Genomic DNA, 10,393 nt, shown 5'->3' with positions numbered 1-10,393 from the left:
AAATAAAGAACATAAATATAGAAATATAAAATATATTGAAATTAATAAAAAATATATTATTTTAAATTTAAAAATATAATTTGAAAATAAAAAAATCATGTATAATAAACAACAATTTAACCTATTAAATTAGATCAATTAGTATCATTTGTACTTATATAGCGTATCTATATATTAATTGTAGGATTCTATACTTTTATTATTTTGATTCTACTAGCAGCTATATATACCCCTTGTATATTGTACTTTTCCATAACCTGAATAATACACTATTTCAGATTACTCTCTTATTTCTAACATGGTATCAAGAGCATATATTTTTTTTTCCCAATGAAAATTCATTCATAGCCCCTTGATTTTTTCCTCTTCCGGCAGTGTTCTTTGGCATCATTTTTCGATCCTTTCCTAAAGTTTTGGTTCGTTACCGCCCCTACCACCGTCTCGTCTCGTTGTTGCGAGTTCAACGAGACCAGCCTCGTCGCTAGAAACCACAGCACGCGCCGCCACGCGCCGTCTGAAGGTCACCGTCTGTTTTGCTTCTTCTCCTTCTTCTAGACGCTTCCAGGATCGTCTGATCTCAGCATCAACACCCAGGATTGACCCACGTGTCGCGAAGCCACGCCCCCAACATCAGCGCCCACCCTGCACCGTTCGATCTTCAGCAACGATCCACCGGTCCAGCAAGCGTCACGTGTCGCGAAATCAGCGCCTCCAGTAACCCGCGCTCGCACCCGACCCGACCCAGACAGCTTTGCGACCCGCGCACCACCTCGCTGACTCAGCGCTGACGAGGCTTCTCTTATCCACTCATACGTTGCCACGTGTCACCTTCCTACTGACGTGTAATCTGATGTGGCAGCTGACGTGTCATACAGTGGGGCCCTCCCTAAGATTTTTTGGTGAGCTCTTTCCGATTTTGTCGTCTGTTTTCTCGTTTTTTGCTGACAGGAAGAACCTACTGAGTTTCTGGCACAGTTCCTACAAATTGCTGACACAGTACGTGATAAAGAAGTGGATTAGGATGTCTACAGATTATTACTATTTTCATTTGCTGTAAAAGATCAAGCTAAAAGGTGGTTAAATAACCACCCCACAGCAAGCATAAAAACATGGAGATAGCTATCAGACAAATTCCTAACTCAATTTTACCCTCTAAAAAGGATGACACAGCTGAGGCTGGACATCCAAGGCTTTAAACAAGAGGATCATGAATCCCTTTATAATGCCTGGGAGAGGTACAAAGGGATGCTAAGAAAATGCCCCTCTGAAATATTTTCAGAGTGGGTACAGTTAGACATCTTCTACTATGGGCTTACAGAAAGAGCTCAAATGTCTCTAGACTACTCAGCTGGTGGATCCATACACATGAGAAAGACGATTGAAGAAGCTCAAGAACTCATTGACACGGTTGCTAGAAATCAACATCTGTACTCAAGCAGTGAGTTCTTTATAAAAGAAGAGGCTAGGACAGTAACTACTGATCCTAATCCTCAAGAACAGATTGTTGAACTTAATCAGCAATTACTCCTTATGACAAAACAATTATTAGAATTTAAAGAGATGCTCCAAGACACTGCTAACAAGAATATGGAAGCACAATTGAATCAGACAAGACAGCAACTATCTAAATAGATAACAGAAGAATGACAAGATGTCCAACTAAGGAGCGGGAAGACATTGAATAATTCAGCTCAAAGTAGCAAAAAGCCAAGAAAGGAACAACTGACAGAGGATGACCAAACCACTGCCCAAAATCCCTCTGAGGACAGCAAGAGCCCAGAGAGAAATAATTCTGGCATTCAAACGCCAGAAAAGGATGAAAGATTGGCGTCAAATGCCCAGTGGATGCCCACTTCTGGCATTCAAACGCCAGAAAAGGGAGAAAAGTTGGTGTTGAACACCCATTCCTTGCCCAGTTCTGGCGTTCAAATGCCATAAAAGGGTGGGAAGTTGGCGTTAAACGCCCATCCAACACCCAATCCTGGCGTTCAAACGCCAATGAGTGATCAGACACCTGCAAGTGCTGATAGTAACCCCTCTAAGAAGGCTTCTCCAACCACCTCTGTAGGGAATAAACCTGCAGCAATGAAGGTTGAAGAATATAAAGCCAAGATGCCTTATCCTCAGAAACTCTGCCAAGCGGAACAGGATAAACAATTTGCCCGCTTTGCAGACTATCTCAGGACTCTTGAGATAAAGATCCCGTTTGCAGAGGCACTAGAGCAAATACCCTCTTATGCTAAGTTCATAAAAGAGATCTTAAGTCATAAGAAGGATTGGAGAGAAACTGAAAAAGTTTTTTTCACTGAAGAATGGAGTGTAGTCATTCTGAAAAGCTTACCAGAGAAGCTTAAAGATCCACAATGAGGATGAGTTCAAGTTAAATGCTGTCAAAGCCATGCAGCATCCAGACACTCCAAAAGACTGCATGAAAGTTGATCTTATTGACTCTTTGGTAGAGGAGATCAATATGACTGAAAGTCTCGAATCAGAGCTAGAGGACATCTTTAAAGATATTCAGCCTGATCTGGAGGAATCAGAGGAAATAAAAGAACCTCTAAAAATTCCTCAGGAAGAGGATAAGTCTCCTAAACCCGAGCTCAAACCACTACCACCATCCCTGAAATATGCATTTCTGGGAGAAGGTAACACTTTTCCAGTGATCATAAGCTTTGCTTTAAATCCACAGGAAGAGAAAGCACTAATTCAAGTGCTAAGGACACACAAGACAGCTCTTGGGTGGTCCATAAGTGATCTTAAAGGCATTAGCCCAGCAAGATGCATACACAAGATCCTATTAGAGGATGATACTAAGGTAGTGGTTCAACCACAGAGGCGGCTAAATCCAGCCATGAAGGAGGTGGTGCAGAAAGAGGTCACTAAGTTACTAGAGGCTGGAATTATTTATCCTATTTCTGATAGCCCCTGGATGAGCCCTGTCTATGTTGTCCCTAAGAAGGGAGGAATGACAGTGGTTCATAATGAAAAGAATGAACTGGTTCCTACAAGAACAGTTACAGGGTGGCGTATGTGTATTGACTATAGAAGGCTCAATACAGCCACCAGAAAGGATCATTTTCCTTTACCATTCATAGACCAGATGCTAGAGAGACTAGCAGGTCATGAATACTACTACTTTTTGGATGGCTATTCAGGTTACAACCAAATTGCAGTAGATCCTTAAGACCAAGAGAAAACAGCATTCACATGTCCATCTAGAGTATTTGCCTACAGAAGGACGCCTTTTGGTCTGTGCAATACACCTGCAACCTTTCAGAAGTGCATGCTTTCTATCTTCTCTGATATAGTAGAGAAATTTTTGGAAGTCTTCATGGATGACTTTTCAGTATTCAGAGACTCATTCAGCTCCTGTCTTGACCATTTAGCACTTGTTCTGAAAAGATGCCAAGAGACCAACCTAGTTTTAAACTAGGAAAAATGTCACTTTATGGTGACTGAAGGAATTGTCCTTGGGCATAAAATTTCAAACAAGGGAATAGAGGTAGATCAAGCTAAGGTAGAGGTAATTGAAAAATTACCACCACCTGCCAATGTAAAGGCAATCAGAAGCTTTCGGGGACATGCAGGATTCTACAGGAGGTTTATAAAGAATTTTTCAAAAATCGCAAAACCTCTGGGTAATCTGCTAGCTGCTGATACACCATTTGTCTTTGACACAGAGTGTCTGCAGGCGTTTGAAACCCTGAAAGCTAAGCTGGTCACAGCACCAGTCATCTCTGCACCAGACTGGACATTATCATTCGAACTAATGTGTGATGCCAGTGACCATGCCATTGGTGCAGTAGTGGGACAGAGGCATAACAAGCTTCTGCATGTCATTTACTATGCTAGCCATGCTTTAAATGATGTACAGAAGAATTACACAACCACAGAAAAAGAGTTGCTTGCAGTGGTTTATGCCATTGACAAGTTTCAATCCTATTTAGTAGGTTCAAAGGTGATTGTGTATACTGACCATGCTGCTCTTAAATACCTACTCACAAAGCAGGATCCAAAACCCAGACTCATAAGATGGGTGTTGCTTCTGCAAGAGTTTGATATAGAAATAAGAGACAGAAAAGGGGCAAAGAACCAGGTAGCTGATCACCTGTCCCGGATAGAACCAGTAGCAAGGGCGTCCCTCTCTCCTACTGAGATATCTGAGACCTTTCCTGATGAGCAACTCTTCGCCATTCAGGAAGCACCATGGTTTGCAGACATTGCAAATTATAAAGCTGTGAGGTTCATACCCAAGGAGTACAGTAGAGTGCAAACGAAAAAACTAATTTCTGATGCAAAGTACTACTTATGGGATGAATCATATCTCTTTAAGAGATGTGCAGACGGAATGATCTGCAGATGCGTACCCAGAGAAGAGACACAAAAGATCCTATGGTACTGCCATGGATCACAATATGGAGGACATTTCGGAGGTAAGCGAACAGCCACTAAGGTCCTCCAATGTGGCTTCTACTGGCCTACTTTCTATAGAGATGCCCGAGAGTTTGTGCGTAACTGTGACAGTTGCCAAAGAGCTGGCAAATTGCCCCATGGTTATGCCATGCCTCAACAAGGGATCTTAGAGATTGATTTGTTTGATGTATGGGGTATTGACTTCATGGGTCCTTTCCCACTATCATACTCAAACACTTACATTCTGGTGGCAGTAGACTATGTATCTAAATGGGTAGAAGCAATTACCACACCCACTAACGATACTAAGACCATGCTGAAATTCCTCCAGAAACATATCTTCAGCAGATTTGGCGTCCCCAGAGTATTAATCAGTGACGGGGGCACTCATTTCTGCAATAAACAGCTATACTCTGCTATGGTCTGATATGGAATTAGCCACAAAGTAGCAACTCCATATCACCCACAGACAAATGGACAGGCTGAAGTCTCTAATAGAGAGCTAAAAAGAATCTTGGAATGGACTGTGATTGCCCGTAGAAAGGATTGGGCAAAAAGCTTGGATGATGCTCTATGGGCATACAGAACAGCATTCAAGACTCCTATAGGAACCTCTCCCTACCAGCTTGTGTATGGCAAGGCCTGTCATCTGCCCGTGAAACTGAAACATAAGGCCTATTGGGTAACCAGATTCATAAACTTGGACGCCAAGTTAGCTGGAGAGAAAAGATTGCTCCAGCTGAATGAGCTAGAGGAATTCAGACTCAATGCTTTTAAAAATGCTAAAATTTATAAGGAGAAAGCAAAAAAGTGGCATGACAAGAAACTATCATCTAGAGTCTTTGAACCAGGATAGAAGGTTCTGCTATTTAACTCTAGGCTCAGACTATTCCCCGGGAAATTGAAATCCCGGTGGAGGGGACCGTATGTGATTACAAGTGTATCACCATATGGATATGTTGAGCTTCAGGATTTTGACTCTGAAAAAAAGTTTATTGTTAATGGACAGAGAATCAAACATTATCTTGAAAGCAATTTTGAGCAAGAATGCTCAAAACTGAGGCTTGAATAAAGCTCAGTCAAGGTCCAGCTAAAGACAATAAAGAAGCGCTTGCTGGGAGGCAACTCAGCCATTAGCAAGTTATTTGTTTTACTTAATACTTAGAGAAGTTTAATATAAATTCTCTTTAAGATTAATCATCAAATTGTAGGAATTCATAGAGTTACAGAAGGATTCAGCGCAAAAAGCATAGAAAAGGAGCTCACTGGTAAGAAAATGCCAGTAAGGGGCATTTTGGGCGTTAAACGCCAGAATGGATACCATTCTGGGCGTTTAACGCCAGTAAAGATACAATTTTGGGCGTTTAACGCCAGAATTGTAACATCCTGGACGTTCAGAAAAATGCTCAGTAACAAAAGATTTCTGGCATTTAACGCCAGCTAGGGTACCTGGCTGGGCGTTAAACGCCCACAATGGCCAACATATGGGCGTTAAATGCCAGAATGGATACCATTCTAGGCGTTTAACGCCAGAAAGACAGGGGGAAGATTTTGTTTTCCACTTTAAAATTTTTCAAATTTTCATGTTTTGACTCATAATTTTCTACATAAACATGTTTCAAACTTTCATCATTCACCCTCAATTTTCAAAAATTCAACAATTTTCTAAATCTCTTTTCAAATTTCTTTCAAATCCTTCCCAAATCTTCTTCAAAAACTCAAGTATCTTTTCAATTTCTTTCCAAATCTTTTCCAACTCATCATATCATCTCTTAATTCTTAGATGAATAAACAAATTTTCAGATTTAACCTCTTTATATCCTTTCCATTTAAAAATCTCATCTTTTTCATATCATGACTCTATTTTCTTCCACCAATCATATCTTTATGTCATATCTTTTTCAAAATTTACAAAATCCCTCCCCTCCACTTATAAATACACATTTGGCCATCCCCATCTCTCCACCATTCGAATTTTCCTCTCCTCCTCTCTCTCCCATTTCCTTTCTTTTGCTTGAAGGCAAGCAAACCTCTAAGTTTGGTATATTTTTCTGTGATCACCGAGCTAAGACTCATCAAGATCATGGCTCCTAAGGAAAAACAAACCAATTCAAGAGGTAAGAAAGAGAATACTCCAAAGAATCTTTAGAATCAAGAGAGGTTCTTCACCAAATAACATGCACACCATTACCATAAAATAATGGGTCTAAGATCAGTGATCTCGGAAGTTAAATTCGATCTGAAAGAAGACGAATATCCAGAGATCCAAGAGTGAATTCGAAACAGAGGATGGGAAATTCTAGCTAATCCTGAAACAAGGGTTGGAAGAAACATAGTTCAGGAATTCTATTCAAATCTGTGGATGACAGATAAGCAGAGAATAATTAGAACCGCCTTTTATATCTACCGAACCATGGTCAGAGGGAGGATTATTTACTTCTATCTGGACAAAATAAGAGAGGTCTTCAAACTGCCTCAACTACAAGATGATCCAGAATCCTTTAATAGGAGAATGGTGAGAGAGGATAAGGGGTTGGACCAAGTTCTAGAGGACATATGCCTCCCTGGAACTAAGTAGATAACCAATTCAAAAGGTGTCCCAAACCAACTCAAGAGAGGAGATCTCAAACCAGTCGCAAGAGGCTAGTTGGACTTCATTGGGCGTTCCATATTGCCCACTAGCAACCGTTCTGAGGTCACTATCAAAAGAGCAGTGATGATTCATTGTATTATGTTGGGAAACGAAGTGGAGATTCATCATCTGATTTTTTGTGAGATTTACACAATTGCAAACAAGAACTCCACTGAAGCCAAACTGGCATACCTAAGCTTAATTTCTCTGCTATGTAAAGATGCTGGGGTGAGGATGGGAGTAGATGAATTCATCCCAATCGAACACCCAATCACCAAGAAGTCAATGGAAGGACAACAAGTGCAAGACAACTTCATCAAAAGGAGGGCGCAGGAGTTCCTCCTAGAAATCCCTGAAATTGACTACTGGACCCGCCTAGAAGCATATGTCGCCAAGCTGCAAGAAGCTATGGATCAACTTAAGGAAGAACAACAGAATCAAAACTGCATGTTCTGCAAGCTGCTTAAGGAACATGAGAAGCAGGGGCGTGAGCTACAGGAGCTGAAGCGCCAGAAGCTCTCCCTTGAAGGATCAAACACCCCACAGATTGAAGGAGCATCCACTTCTCAAAATCAAGGTTGTTGAGTCCTAACTCTGTGATAACCTTTATTATTAGGAATCTATTTTAAGAGTCATTTATTTTTTTGTTTTTAATTTTTGTCTTCTACTATTATTGGTCTGCTCTTATATTTATTTTTGAGTCTTATTTTTTTTCCATAATTAATAAAAAAAATTTAAAGTTTATATCTTAAAGCTATGAATGTCCTATGAATCCATCACCTTTCTTAAAGGAAAAATGTTTTAAATCACAAAAGAACAAGAAGTACATGATTTCGAATTCATCCTTGAAATTAGTTTAATTATTTTGATGTGGTGACAATACTTTTTATTTTCTGAATGAATGCTTGAACAGTGCATATGTCTTTTGAATTTGTTGTTTATGAATGTTAAATTTGTTGGCTCTTGAAACAATAATAAAAAAGAGAAATGTTATTGATAATCTGAAAAATCATAAAAAAAAATTGATTCTTGAAGCAAGAAAAAGCAGTGAAAAAAAAATATTTGGCGAAAAGAAAAAGAAAGAAAAAGAAAAAGCCAATAACCCTTTAAACCAAAAGGCAAGGGTAATAAAAAGGATCCAAGGCTTTGAGCATCAGTGGATACACAGGAATAAAATCCTGGCCTAAGCGGCTAAACCAAGTTGTCCCTAACCATGTGCTTGTGGCGTGAAGGTGTCAAGTAAAAACTTGAGACTGAACGGTTAAAGTCATGGTCCAAAGAAAAAAGAGTGTGCTTAAGAGCTCTGGACACCTCTAATTGGGGACTTTAGCAAAGCTGAGTCACAATCTGAAAAGGTTCACCCAGTTATGTGTCTGTGGCATTTATGTATCCGGTGATAATATTGGAAAACAAAATGCTTAGGGTCACGGCAAAGACTCATAAAGTAACTGTGTTCAAGAATCAACAATACTGAACTAGGAGAATCAATAACACTATCTAAATTCTGAGTTCCTAGAGATGCCAATCATTCTAAACTTCAAGGGAAAAAGTGAGATGCCAAAACTGTTCAGAGGCAAAAAGCTACTAGTCCCGCTCATCTAATTGGAGTTAAGTTTCATTGATAATTTGGAATTTATAGTATATTATCTTCTTTTTATCCTATTTTATTTTTAGTTGCTTGGGACAAGCAACAATTTAAGTTTGGTGTTGTGATGAGCGGATAATTTATACGCTTTCTGGCATTGTTTTTAGTACATTTTTAGTATATTTTAGTTAGTTTTTATTTAAAAATCACATTTCTAGACTTTACTATGAGTTTGTGTGTTTTTTTGTGATTTCAGGTATTTTCTGGCTGAAATTGAGGGATCTGAGCAAAAATCTGATTCAGAGGCTGAAAAAGGACTGCAGATGCTGTTGGATTCTGACCTCCCTACACTCAAAGTGAATTTTCTGGAGCTACAGAAGCCCAATTGGCGCGCTCTCAATTGCGTTGGAAATTAGACATTATGGGCTTTCCAGAAATATATAATAGTTCATACTTTGCTCGAGATTTAATGGCCCAAACTGGCGTTCCAAGTCAGCATAGAAATTCTGGCGTCAAAACGCCAGAACTGGCATGAAAGCTGGAGTTAAACGCCCAAACTGGCACAAAACCTGGTGTTTAACTCCAAGAAAGATCTCTACATATGAAAGCTTCAATGCTCAGCCCAAGCACACACCAAGTGGGCCCCGGAAGTGGATTTTTACACTAACTATTCTAGCTTACTCATTTTCTGTAACCCTAGGTCACTAGTTTATTATAAAAACTACTTTTAGTGATTCATCTTGTACCTCATGACACTCTACACGTTTCATATTGTATCTTCTACAGCATGAGTCTCTAAACCCCATGGTTGGGGGTGAGAAGCTCTCCTGTGTTTTGATGAATTAATGCAATTACTACTGTTTTCCATTCAATCACGCTTGCTTCTATTCTAAGATATTCACTCGTACTTCAACTTGATGAATGTGATGATCTGTGACACTCATCATCATTCTCAACCTATGAACGCGTGCCTGACAACTACCTCCGTTCTACCTTAGACTGAGTGATTATCTTTTAGCCTCCTGGTTCAGATCAGAGTCTTTGTGGTATAAGTTAGAATTAATTGGCAGCATTCTTGAGATCCGGAACGTCTAAACCTTGTCTGTGGTATTCTGAGTAGGATCTAGGATAGGATGACTGTGACGAGCTTCAAACTCGCAAGTGCTGGGCGTAGTGACAGATGCAAAAGGATCAATGGATCTTATTCCAGCATGAGTGAGAACTGACAGATGATTAGTCGTGCGGTGACAGCGCATTTGGACCATTTTCACTAAGAGGACGGATGGTAGCCATTGACAACGGTGATCCACCAACATACAGTTTGCTATGGAAGGAGCCTTGCATGCATGAAGAAGAAGACAGTAGGAAAGCATAAATTTAGAAGACAAAGCATCTCCAAAACCTCAACATGTTCTCCATTACTGCATAATAAGTATTTATTTCATGTTCTTTTACTTTTTACAATTAAATCTCAGAATTATTGATATCCTGACTAAGAGTTACAAGATAACCATAGCTTGCTTCAAGTCGACAATCTCCGTGGGATCGACCCTTACTCACGTAAGGTATTACTTGGACGACCCAGTGCACTTGCTGGTTAGTTGTGCGGGATTGCAAAAGTGTGATTGTAATTTCGTGCACCACTAAACCTAAGAATCCTAAAACCTAGAGAGAGGAGGGAGTATCTCTCTCTAGAAAACTACATCTAAAACCTAAAATTATGTGAATGAAAGTTGTGTGAATGAATCATTGTGATTCCCCCA

This window comes from Arachis ipaensis, chromosome B06 (genome assembly GCF_000816755.2).
Source record: "Arachis ipaensis cultivar K30076 chromosome B06, Araip1.1, whole genome shotgun sequence".
In the NCBI taxonomy this organism is placed as follows: domain Eukaryota; kingdom Viridiplantae; phylum Streptophyta; class Magnoliopsida; order Fabales; family Fabaceae; genus Arachis; species Arachis ipaensis.
Note: the sequence above shows the minus strand (reverse complement) of the source record.